Source organism: Empidonax traillii, unplaced genomic scaffold (genome assembly GCF_003031625.1).
Source record: "Empidonax traillii isolate 1590-97213 ecotype Southwest subspecies unplaced genomic scaffold, ASM303162v1 scaffold229:size1690559, whole genome shotgun sequence".
NCBI lineage: Eukaryota > Metazoa > Chordata > Aves > Passeriformes > Tyrannidae > Empidonax > Empidonax traillii.
The window spans coordinates 46000-59298 of record NW_020955422.1 but is presented as its reverse complement, the minus strand read 5'-3'; the positions used below and the strand labels follow the sequence as shown (position 1 = coordinate 59298).

At 39.5% G+C, this 13299-nt stretch overlaps 1 protein-coding gene across 1 annotated transcript in view; it reads left to right on the top strand.

Moving 5' to 3' along the window:
* Window positions 1-13299, top strand: part of MAP7 (microtubule associated protein 7) — a 92782-nt gene that overhangs the window by 34378 nt on the left and 45105 nt on the right. The gene's annotated exons all lie outside the window — the stretch shown is intronic.

Below are 13299 nucleotides of genomic sequence, written 5' to 3'. Positions count from 1 at the left end.
CAGAGCAAGTGGTATCTTTCATCTTTGGTGGTAACAATCTGTCATGGCTAGGCTGCTGCAGTGAAGTATGTTCTTCTAATGGCTTAGAAGTCTAAATTCTTTTTCTCCATTCACAACAAAGAGGAAGCCACTGTGTATTAAAGTGCTGTAATTCCACGAAGCATTTCGTTGATGTTGTAAAATCAAGATGTTTTGCATAATAAAATAACCCCAAGTGAGAATTTCATCTTTCTCATGCTTGATTTGAATTTTACAAGGCAGATGGGAAATAATAAAGGTTGCATAACATTTCCCATTAAAAGAGACTTGTTTCAGTCTCTTTATAACTTTGCTAGATTTAAATCTTTTGGCCTCTATTTCTCTTTTGCCAGGTTCTCTTCCTTCTCTCTTTTATTTTGTTCATCTCCAGGCAAATGGACCAACTGCTTAAGAATGAGACATGGGAAAGTAAATGGGGATTTTTACTTCTTAAAAAAAACCCCCACCACTGCTTAATATCAGTGTTGAGGCATGGCTTAAGGACATGATGCCTTATAGAAAAGATTTGAAACTGGGGGCAGTATGAATGTGACTCCTCCTGACCCTATGAAAAGCCATTCAAATTAGCCCCCCAAAAGTCAAATTAGCTCATGCCTGACAGGGATGCATTCAACATTTGAGAGCTCTATTTCTGTCCAGTATTTTTTGGCTGAATTGAGGCAGCAGCCTTTCCTCTCAAAAGCTTTGGGCTCATCAGTGGTTGAATGATTCATGATTACCATGGAACAAGTTAACCGTGCTCCCCCCTGGAGCTCCTGGGGCTGAGGAGGAGCAGCTGGAGAAGAGTCCCAATCTCTGCAGGCAGCTTTGGCACCAGGTGCACCAACTATGAACATAGAGGCTTGCTCTTCTCCAGTGGTGCCCCAGGTACCTGCTGCTTGGGTTTGTAGGAAGAGTGATCTGATGCCTCTAGAGAGAGGTGTGGACAAGGAGGTGTTTGGGTTGGACCAATGATAGCCAGAAAACTAAAGGGGTAGAAAGTAGAAAGGCAAGAGTAGAGAGTTGCAGTGTACCAGGTTCAGGAACAAGAGAAGGAAGTTGGAGAGATTTGGAGGGGGGGTGTAAGATTGGGAAAGGGGACAAATATGCGGTTCAGTAGGGGAAGGGGAGCAGGAGCTCACCTGGTGGAAAGCAAAGGTGCTGGTGTGTAAAGTTACCTATTTTTAATGCTTCTCTGTTTTTAATTTTAGGTGACTGACATATGTCAGTACATAATACAAGCTTCTGGTTAACTTTTAAGGTTTCAAGCCCAAACTCTGAGAAGTTAGGAAATCTCAGAGTGAAAGTTGACCCTGCAGCTTGCTTTAATACAACTTACGCATGTACGTACTATCAAATAATTAAGCATATGACAGTGATCTTGAATGTTAATAGCCTTCTCATCAGTAAGGCTAAACAACTGTAAGTGAAGGCAGGCTTTGATCTATCTCAGTAGTACTGCATACCTGTTGGTACAGTTTAACGGAAACTCCAAAATTCGTCTCATATTTGTAAGAGTTTGTACTTTAGTTACTGGAAACATTTGTCCAAAAGCAAAGATTTGTGCAGGTCTTAGTGTTAAGTATGAGAGAGGCATTTGTTGCAAAACACCGAACACTGGTTCAAAACAATATCTGGCTTTGGGTTTTATTCTGATTATGGCATGTTGCAGTGGTTAGATGTTTTACATTACATACTCATGTCAAATTTATAAAATAGTTAAAAATTAGATGTGGAAAAAAAGCAATAAGTTTAACACTTATTCTGTGTTTTGACTGTTAGACACAATCTAAACAGCACCGTGGATGCTTTTCCTGCGGTAACTAAGGCATCAAATAGAATTATAATAATACTTTTTTAATACCCTATTTGCTTTGGTGGATATACTGACTGCTTATGTGTATCAAACCAAAAACAGTGGAATGAGATAAGGGAAGATTTTTGTCGACTAAGAAGTGATGGTTTTGATTTATTGTTTGTAGCAACCAGTTCTTACGTATGTTTTTTTCTCTGGAAGTCTTAATTTTTTGGGGTTTTTAAAACCTGAATATAGCTGGATCCTCTCAGACTGGTGTTGAAATTGTGGAACTTGCTTAAAATAAAATCTAGTCATTCAGAGACAAAAGGTTTCTCTGAAGACTGGACGGCCTTTATGTCTCCAAAGGCTTAAGAGCTGCAAATTATGGCAGTCAGGCAATGCAGTCACCAAGAGAGCTAAGAAGCAAGTGCTTGGAAAGCCAATGACAGCAATGCTTAAGGAACTAAAAGAAAATCCACATGGACTTGGAATGTTTTATGCTCTTATGATATATAAAGAGCTGTTGTAGTCCTTGACTCATGGCAAACAGTGCTGCAGATAGAGTAGTCTGTGTCTAAGAGAAATCAACTGCCCATGGATATTCTATAGAGAAACAGAATTTACTTTTTTAAAAGGCTTCTGCACATGATGTGTGTGTGTGGGATGGCAGCGTATAAAGATAAGATCCACTTTTTAGTGGTGTGACACTCAGCCTCAGATCCCAGAGAGAACCTGGTAAAAAATAAGCTTTGGGTTTGATGAATTTTGGCGATGAATTATTCTTATAATACAAAGGCCAAAGAGCTGTAGTAACCATTTGATGTGTTCATGTTAAAGAGATTTTAAAAGTAATTGTTACTATTATTTAAAGGTTGCATGTAAGTATCTTCTTATTCAAATATATAGCTTTGCATTTCTAAACACGTATTAATTTATATAATTTTTCCAAATACATAGAGCTCAGAAGTTATTAAGATTGTTTTGTGCAGACTCAGTTCTGTGCATGCAGTGTTGTAATTAGCAATTAGAATCTCCTGCCTTTATGCCAAGCAATACCTAACTCCTCAGGAAGTCCTATTTCCTGACAGCTGGACATCAATAAAGAAGTGGTCCCTGAATTGAAAATAGAATTTTCCAGTTTCCGATGATTTTTATTTTGAAGGACAAGTTTTCCAGTAAATAGTGTCTTGAGAATTTTGTTGACCTCTTGGTTGTTATTAGCTGTATTTGTCTTCTGTCTCCTTAAATATGATAGCATAGTCCTGGCATAACTTTTACTTTTGACAGTGATTGAAGTGATTAAGGATAAGTCATGCAATAGAAATATATTTTCTTAAATCAGCTTTGATCCTTGCTCAGCAATGGTAGGAAACATTCTGTTTTTGCTTCGCTGTTTTCTGGTATATGCATTATATACCACATTAAATGCTTGCTTTTTTTGGCTTGCAGTAATAGGATATATCTTTATATAAAGAAAGAGGAAATAGCAAATGGAGTGTTGCACTTGCTCTGCATAGTTACAGCAACCCTTCTAGCGAGGCAGAGGCAGGCTACCAGAAAACTGCCTGTTTTCCTCAGGCAAGTGTACTCTGGATTAGAGTAATGGCTTGAACGTGTGCATCCAGCAACTTAACTGCTAAATAACAGCATGGAGTCTTTGTAGTTTTAACTGTTTCGGAAATAATTGTCTGTGCAGAGGGGGTTATATAAACAAAGCCTGGCTTCTGTGAATCTTCCCGCTCCCTCTAGTTGAGAGGTGGTTGTTGCTATAGTAACTGGCAGGCATTATTCATGTTTTATTTTTCTGAGGCTGGAAGGAGGACTCTGCAAAATTTGAGCTGCAGAGAGCTTTACCCAGGAAACCCTGCAGCAGTGAAACGATTACATGTGTTACTTGTCTTGGTCCCAATTAACTTGTAGGTAGTCTGGAATTTATCTATCTGAAGAAAAATCCCAGCAGATGTCCTGGGCATAAATCTAAATGGCCTAAAGTGGTGTTGTATGAAGATAATTAGGTATCAGGAACAGTGTAGCTATCTCAGTGTAGGGCTTAACTTGGCTTTTCAGCCAAGTCGAGCTCCTGTGGTGAGTCTGGTGTTGACACGGCCCTCCCACATTCAGTACCTCCGTTAGTTCAGGGTGCCAAGTCAGGAGATGAAACCCATTCCTTAGTAAACAACATTGTGGTACTTCATGATTTTATTTAGGAGTTGCATCTTTCAGAAATCCCTACAGATTCTGTAGCCAATTATAGTAAATTTTACCCCATGCTCTTTTGCCTGGAGCATCAAATGCCTCAGACTGTTAGGGTTAAACAATACTACTTTTTTCCCCCCACAAATCTTCTCTTGTGTTTTGAACATCCTCATTTTTACTGATTCCCTGGTAAAAGATTTGATAAGATCTCACTACAGGCAGCTGTCAGGGCCTGTGCAGAACAGTTTTTTGGGAGTTGTCCTGTGAAATTAAACCACAGTAGGAGTAAAATACGTCCAATCTCAAGTCACTTGTCTGTATTTGCAAATGGATTTCTGTTATTGCTGACTGTAAGATGAAAATAGCCACTAAATCTATAGGCTAGGTTGAAATTATCCTTTTTCTCTTCTTGTGATGAGTGCCCATTTATTCTCTCCCATATGACGTAATTCAACAAAGTTACTCCTGCAAGACAATTTTCTTCATAGAAGCGAAAGGATGAGACTGGAGATGCTTTAAAGCAATTGTGGGATGAAGGCCAGGAGTTCGCTTAGTTCAGCAGATAGAGTGACTCTGAGTTTAAAGTAATTGAAAGCAGAGAAGGGGAAATCTTGGATAATGGAAATCTCTTAAGCTTTGTTGCAGGTGTCTTTTAGTAAAGATGAGTGTGAGGGAATTTTCCTTCATGTGGCAGGTTAGTGACTTGGGATCCAGTGAGAACTGCTGTACTGCTGGTAGAAGCTCTGTGGAAAGAAAGAGGTTGAAGGTATCCAGAAGGTCAGGGAGCTGGTGAATGTATTCTAAAAGTAATGAAGTGGGAGAGCTGTATTGCTGCAGTCTCACATGCATAGTTGTGTAAGGTGACAATGCAGAGTAGCCAAACTAGAAAGAAGAATTTGAAAAGGAATAGTTCTATTTTTGAATTTTCTTCTCCTTACAAAGTTCTTATCACTTCATTTTTGCAGTGTTTAATGCCTCATGCAGCTGTTGTGTGTGGGAAATGCTAGAATTAGTATTTAGAGTATGCCTGCAGTTACACAGCAGAAAGAGATTATTAAAGCAAAAAATAAGCAGCTGAAATCTGTCACTTCTGTATAATGCCCAGAAAGCCAGTATCTATCTGAATTTACTCCCTGTAGAAAAAAGCAGTTCCAAAACCTCACCTTGTTTCCATGGTCTAAACCTCACCTGCCAAGAGCAAAGCTCAGCAGACAGATGTTGGTGAAGATAACACGTGTTTGTTATTACACAGGGCCTACTGAAAGTGCACCTGAATATGGTATGCAAATGTGGGGTTGTCCCCACATGGCAACAGAATCAATTGGTTACTGTAGAAAGGGATTAATTATTGTGAGACAGAAAAACAGTAATGCCTTGCTTTTGAGTAGTCAGTATGCTGCCATATATGAAGAAATCCTTTACTGTGAGGGTGGGGAGGCACTGGAACAGGTTGCCCAGAGAAGATGTGGATGCCCCATCCCTGAGAGTGTTAAAAGTCCAGGTTGGATGGGGAATTGAGCAACCTGATCTAGTGGAAGGCGCCCCTCACCGTGGCGGAGGGTTGGAACTAGATGATCTTTAAGGTCGCTTGCAACCCAAACTATTCCATGATTCTGTGATGGTAGAATTACCACCTTTACGGATCTACTCACTAAACATGAAGTCAGTGGGATAGTAACTAAGAACCTAAGTCATGGTTAGGAGCTAAGTCATGTCAGACTTGTGCAGCCTCAGGGATGGTTAAACTTGGGGAAGGTTTAGAGCATAGATGAAAGCATGAATATGCACTGAGTTCAGTAGGGATGTGATGACTTGTATGTGTCAGTGGGTTGACGAGAAGAAAGCTCTGTATCAGTGGGAGTATCCTAAATTAATCAGTAGATATTGTTCATTTTGTGACATATTCTTTTAAGTTTAAAAAATATACTGCCACAAAATAATGTTTTATTTTATTTTCCTTTTGGAGGGAGAAGTGATTACATTCTCTTGTTGCAAAGCTGAGACCGAAGAGTTGCATTGTTTTAAAAAATATTTAGATCTCAAGATCAAATTGCTTAATAGAGCAATGTATAGCAAAGTATCCATTTTCCCCTTCTCTGTATTCCCATATTCACTTTACAGCAGTTGCTATCTGTGTTCTTCTAGAACTCAATAACTGCAATATGCTTTGATCCTTGTGCCCTCTGAGCAAGGATATCAAATAATGGGGATACTCAAGTTGCTTTCCCCAGCTCAAGCAATCTGACCTTGGAATCAGTGTGATATAGAAAGCAGGCTAGTCTCTGCCTAATTCTCCGTTTCTCAGTGGTAGGTGTAAACCGCCTTGTGACTTGGAATTACTCACAGGAATTGCCTCATAGTTTGGAGAAAGGTCTCTGGTTGAAGTCCAGAAAGGTTTTTTTTTTTCTAGAGAATTGTACAGGTGCTCCATTTCATAGTCTCTGAGGTGACCTTCCATGTACAACTACCGCAGCAATACACTGACACTGATCCTGGATGTGGGAATGTGTCTGACATTGTGGTAACAAATGCTGCCTGCAGCAGTCAGAAATCTGAGGAGGAGAAGCAGCTGGTACCCTTGCACCTTGGCTGAAAGTGTTTGCCCTTGAGTAAGAGGCTCACATAAATCACTGCACCTTGCTACATTGCCTAGTTTTGGTATTTGAAGAGCACATGGCCTAAGACAGGCTTCACAGCGTAAAATGCTGGGTGTCTGGAATTGAGGTTGCCCTGCATGCCCTCAGGCAGTGGTATTTCAGCTTTTATTTTGGTGATGTGTAATTAAAAAGCTTCCATTCACGTGTCTCATCTGTGTCTGGTCGAGCTTGTCAGCCTTCTGGTCAACTGCAGAACCAGCTTCACAGCATAGGCTTTTTCAGCAGACAGTAGGGCAGGGACCTTTTTTCCACTGGTCTTTTTATGTTGATATCCTTGGTTTATGTTGCAGTAAGATGATGCAATATAATTATCCAGAGGATATAATGTGATTGTGAACTTTTTTGTGCTGTTACAGGTAGTGTGTCTTTTATCATATTTAAGAGATTCTAAGACACTCTCTAGAAAGGCACTCAGGTTGGTATGTTCTCCTATGTTGTTTAATATTTTAGGATACAATGCTTTTTAAAGCTGACATAGTCAGCCAAAAGTAATCTCTTATAAATATGCATCTCCCAGTGGGGCAGTTACACAATTTTAATCTTTAAAAAAAAAAATTAAAAAGTTGTCCCTTTCCCTATAGCGAGTTGCATCATCCAGGTCTGTGAATTGTTTCCAAAGAGGTCTATTTATGCTTCTGGTTTTTAGTGTTTTAAAACTGAGTGCTAAATTAGCTGTGACATTTTAAGTCATCTGTTTATCTTTCGAATTAACAACATGGTTAAAACAATGGCAACTTTTATACCATTCCATGAGTAGTAAACACTAATACTGATGAGTTTTCGCTTCTGCTTAGCTCAGCCAGGACACCAGAGATGAGGAACATTGCAAACAGGGCTTGCTTTGGCAACTCTGTTGGTAGACTTCTGTGGTAAGTGCCAGAGCAAAAAGAACTGGTATGGTCCCTGCAGCTTGGTGTCTTTTAATTTATTAATATTTGCAAACTAGACCCTAAAGTTCTACACTGTTGGAGGTATGGAAAGCTGTACTAAAGCACCAAGCTTTTAAGAATTGAAAATATGCAAAATTAATTTATAGTTGTGTTTAAATAAGGCATGAACTTTGCTTTACTGTTTCAGTGACTAGAAATGAAATACAGATATTCTGTCACTCCTCTGAGTCAAACCTCTAACTTGCAAATGTACTCTCTAAGTACTCGTGTTTAACCTTCAAAAGAACAGGCATTTTCCATTTGCTAATGATGGAAGTTTCAAAAAAATTTTACCTGAAACACAAAGACTTGTATTACCTATACCAGAAATAACCAACTAGTCTATAGTCTGGAAGTACTCTTTGATTCACCTTAGTTCCCTCAACAGTTCCTTTGACCTACTTTCCTTAACAAAAGACTGTAAGTGTTGCCATCTAACCAAAATGAGGCACATCTTTTTATTCTTTCAAAGCAGAAGTCTAGATTTTAGTTTTAAAACACTGGAATGCATTAGGTTCAAGCCTTTTGGAGAATTCACACGCACTGCAGTTCTTACTGCCTCACTGCTGTAGTACTGGGCAAAATCTTGTAAATTTCTTTTAAAATAATTTTATCAGTGTTGCTGATTAAAATATTTTGTTATGAAAAGATTTTGATTGGAACTCTAGTGGTGTAGCCCCACCCATTCTACAGACAGTTTTCTGAAGAATTTAAATTAGGAAGCTCGAGGATGTTGGTTTTGATGTGTTTCTGTTTTTCTTCTGAAGTGGTAGCTCCATTAGGGAAATCTTTCTAGTGTCTCTTGGTGAATGTGGTATTCAGTGCTTTTAAGAGGGGTTGGGGTTTTTCAGGTGGAATGGAGTGTGGACACTCGACACATTTGTTCTGACTTACTCTGAGGATTTTAATATTAAACTTCTCAATGCTTGGTTTTTACCTTTTTATCTATCAGCTAAACCGCATGCCTTTTGGTAATTTCTGGCCAACCATAGGACTTCACGTCCTATTTACCAACTGTCCTTTTTTCCCAAGCTTACAATTCTAAAATTCAAGTAAAAGATAAGTATAGGATGCAAGTATGGAATGAATGCAATTACTGAACTCTAGAGCAATAAATGGCACTAAAATATTAATATGATAATATCAAATGCACAGTGTATTGTTTGTATATCTATACGGACACAGTTGATAACACAAAGAATAAGAAATGCGAAAGACTTGCAAGATGTATGCTTACTGTAAATGTGGAGGGTAGCTTTTACATGTCTTGTTTATAAACTATGGATGTTAGAAGAGACAAAAGTCACAAGCGGTGGGAAAGGTTTAATTTTAAACTTTGCTTTTTCCTGTATTCAGCGTCTGGATTATGGCTCATGTGAATTTGCTTGCAGGATAAACACTCAGGTTTTGCCATTAGAGAAACATTGCTGTTGCTCTAGAATAGAACAGCCAGTTGCTAAATGTTAAAGTTCTTATTCTGAGTCATCCTAGCCAACTACTGCTCGCAGTGGTTAGATAAAACTGCCTAGATTAGCCCCACTGCTTTTTTCTTACTCATACACTCCTAGAAGGCTCTTCTCTCTGCTTAATTCTGAGTAGTTCAAACTATGCATTTTTTACATTGTGCATGTTAGGCATAACATGCTATATAAAATAAACCAGTGAATGTAAGAGTGGGGTTTATGTTTGGGGTTTTTTTTGCGAAGTTCATAAGGAAGTAATTCAAAGTAGCAGAATTGGATGCTAAGGAGTAAAGAATATATCAGTTCCCAGAGTGCTCTGTTCTACATTTCCCAGTTTAGGTTTTCCTCTGCTATATATTGGCAACACTTTTTTTACTGAGGCACAAGTTTGTTCCAGCTGTCATTTCTGATGCCTTGCATATCTCTCAACACACCCCCCAGCTCTTTTTGACAGTTGAGTAGCAGTTTAGTCAAACAGGGGGATTAGCTGACAAGTGGCAGGTACAGAATAGCTAGATTTTCTTCTTTTTTGTGCCTGTAGTCTCCCCTACTCTGTTTTATCTATTTCTTTTTTCTCGTGGCTGTTTCTCAGTAGTTCTCCCTCACCTGTGCAATTAGAGCAAGAAACTGTAAGGTGGTATCTCCCCTTTGGTGCGCAGTGCACCCTTTACCCAGAGGCGTATCTGTGCTGTCAGGCACGCGTGGCTGTCTGAGTGCCTGGGGCTTACCTGTGCTTGTGCTCTCATCCTCAACTGTGCAGCCTGTCTGCAGCTCCCCTTTTTCAGGTGCCTGCTAGGATGCAGTTCAGGGGGAGCTGCTGTGCACATCCTGACCCTGACACAGGTCCAAGTAGCACCACTCGCTTGTGGTCCTCAAGTGTCCCTTCACACTGTGTTTAATTTGTTGAAGAGTCCACTTCTGGAAGTAGACTACTTCTGGTAGTCTACTTCTGGTAGTACAGCTGCCTCTGCCCTGTGGCTGGTTCCCTTCCATGGTGAAACAGAACTTAAGCCTCTTTTCTCCAGATTCTCAGCCTTGCTGTGAGGGCTGTGCTTTGCCTTTCACCTCCCTGGGATAGCTGGTTCACGTTGCCCAAGCATGCACTCGATGTGCCACAGTCTGAAAAGCGAATGTTTGTATTCTGCACAGCTCTTGTGTTTTCAAAAAAGCCTGTCAAAATGCCCATGTGGTGCTTCCCAGCTCAGTGTTTCCTTGGCATTCTCTGTTTTTTCCAGGGTCTGGGTGAATATTCCTTCTGCTTTCCAGCACATCCTCCCGGGGCTCTAATTCTCAACTAAGTTTTCCCCTTTGGATCTGCTGTCTTAGTCTCTTAGATGAGTTCCCTTTGATCAGAGCTTACCTGGCGTGTCAAGGAGCACTAAAAGCTTATACTTTCCCTCCATTCTCAATGTTTCCTATGAAACTTTTCCTCAGCTTTGAATATTTTCAAGATAGAATTTCTCTTTTTGCCCTAGTTTGGCTTCCCACTGCTAGCAATTCCTATTTCTGCCTACACAGACCTCCTTTGGAGAAACTGGATATAACTGATTTTAGTACTTTAAGAGCAACACCTTAGACTGAAAGGTTATTAAAAGCATTTCTGTCCGATGGATACTGATTATGGATCAACTCTTTTTTAGTATTTCTTACTGTTATAAATATTTTTTTCCCATTTTAGAAAATAAATTTTGGTACAGGTACCTCATACAGGGAATTTTAGCTGCTGTAGGAAGTGACTGAGTGTAATTATAATGGCTGTATGTGACATGGGCTAAGCTGAAATTCTATATGAAATTGCTTGTCTGTCCTTCTAGAGCTTGTACTTATCCTGGTATTAGAAGTATTGATTAAACCTTTCAGATTGTGAAAGATGTGTCAGGAATGATCATAGATTTCTGAACAGAATTGATTTCCATTACAAAACTCATTTTTTAGGAATAACCTGCCGGTTTTGCACTTGTCTTGTTTCAAAGTAAAACTAAAAGCTGAACCAGCAGAGATCCTCTCTTGCACTGGTCAGCCTTGTGGGATCCCTTTCATATCTGCTTTTGGTATGTTAAAAGTATTGAATTCTGTGCTGCAACCGATGTCACGTAAAAGCTCGGCATTTAAAAATGCATATTGTTTAGTACCTGTATGTATATCTTTTCTTACCTTCTTCCCCCTTCTTTTTTTCCCCTCTTTTCACATAGGAAAACTGAGGTATAGTTTTCTGTTTCATACTATTATGTACAGTAATGGCAGAGCTGAGAGAGAGGAGCTAAGTGTTTTTTGATTCCTTCTCAGGGTCTTATTATAGACTACGTTATATCCTCAACAGACCAGAATGCAATGATGTAGAGCACATGTCAGGATGGCAGCAGAGTCCTTTAAGTTTCTTTGACGATTTTGTCCTCCAGTTTATTTTGCAAATGTAACTTGTTCTAAATTCACAAATATATGATCTAAAGTAGTAATATTTAACATGTGACATTTCTTTTTTTACTATTACAAAATGAAGCTGTGGTAACTTAGTTTTGACTTTTTTCACTGTTTATGTGATTCAAGCAACACAAAATCCATCCTAACTCGTGTATTTAACTTGTATTGCCAAAAGAATATATTGTTTCACAATTGCATTTTAATCCCCCCCAAAAGATGACTTTGAACTTAAGTTCTAACTGCTCTAACTTTTCAAGCAATTACCAGTCGCTCATATCTTAAAGTCATCTGATAGATACACATTTCTGGTGTGTCCTGGCCTCTGTTGCTTGGTTAAATCTATATTTACATATTTGCAGTTAGGCATTTCATGCGGGTCTGTGTAACTAACACTAGAGGAGAAGCATGTGGTGAAAGGAGGTAGAGAAAACTCACTGAAAATTCAGGGGAGAAAGTATTTGACATCTTCAAGGAATCTGTATTTCTGGCAGCTGGAAGCAGATTATTCCACAAGTTTGAAGCAGCTTTGTCAAAGCTCATCTCATGGCAAATTGGAGTTTCACTAATCTGTAGTGAGCTGAGGCAGGCTTTTACATCAGTGACTTTGGATGACATCTTAGATAACATTGAGCATAACATTGTGTTTATAGAGTAATAGGGATATTGCTTTAGCCCATGAAAGTAGTTCAAGAGCAATCCTTACACCAGACCGATGCTCTGTTTCCATCAGTTGTTGCGCAGTCACTGAGCATTTAACAGGAATAGCTGAAGTAAAATGGATAATCTTGCTCAGTTTTAAAATTACTGTTAACTTGCAAATATATGTGCTTTTACCTTTTAAAAAGGGAGTGGGGGGAGGAGGGGGCAAAGGGGCAGCTTCCAATCACAATAATACAATGTTGCATTGATATATTCAGAAGGAAAACAAGGGTTTGATTCTCCCAGGGCTTCAGTCTGTGGGTGATTCCTGTGTGGTCTCAAAAATCTGTGCACTAGATAGGTAGGTTAATTTGCATATTTTTAGCTCTTGTAGACCTCACTTAGGCAAAGCTTCTTATCTGACTTTTTTTCTGAAAATTATCTAAGAGAATGGGTGGTAGAGAACCATCTCACCTGGGGAAGAGGGCCAAAGAAAAAAGATTAATAACTGACCAGGGCATTCTTGGTTTGGAGAGTTCATCTGTGGATGGCGACAACTGAAAGACTGTTCGTGGTGACAGGTCTTTGCAAAGCGAAGGTGGTGCAGCTCTTCACAGCTTTTCTGATCCATGGAATGTTGGGGTCAAGTGTTTACCCTTATAATCTCTCAGCTGGGATGGTTGGGCAGTGTGTTCTTGTGAGGCTCTGAGCACTTCAGTTTAACATCAAAAACACTGGAAGAAAAAAAACCCACACACCTCGGAAGAACTACGTATCAGAAAATACCTGATGGAATGAAATAAAAGAAACAACCAGACTCCTGTTTGTGGCACACAGTGACAAGACAGGAGATGATGGGCACAAAGCTGTATTACAGGAATTACTGTTCAGACATAAGAAAAACTTGAGCACTATGAAGAGTGGGCAAAGACTGGCACAGGTGGCTTAGAGCAGTTGTGGAGTCTCCATCCTTAAAAGTATTCAAAAGCTAGCTGGGCATAGCCTGCTTGAGGCAACCTCACTTTAAGCAGAGGGGATGGACTAGATTGACTTCCAGGAATCCCTTCCAGTCTCAACAACTTAGATTCCTTGATTGTCTTCCCCAATATGTGTATACTATTACCCAGACTGGCTTCAGCATTTCAGGTTTCCAGAATGCTTCAAAGAAAAATGTCCTT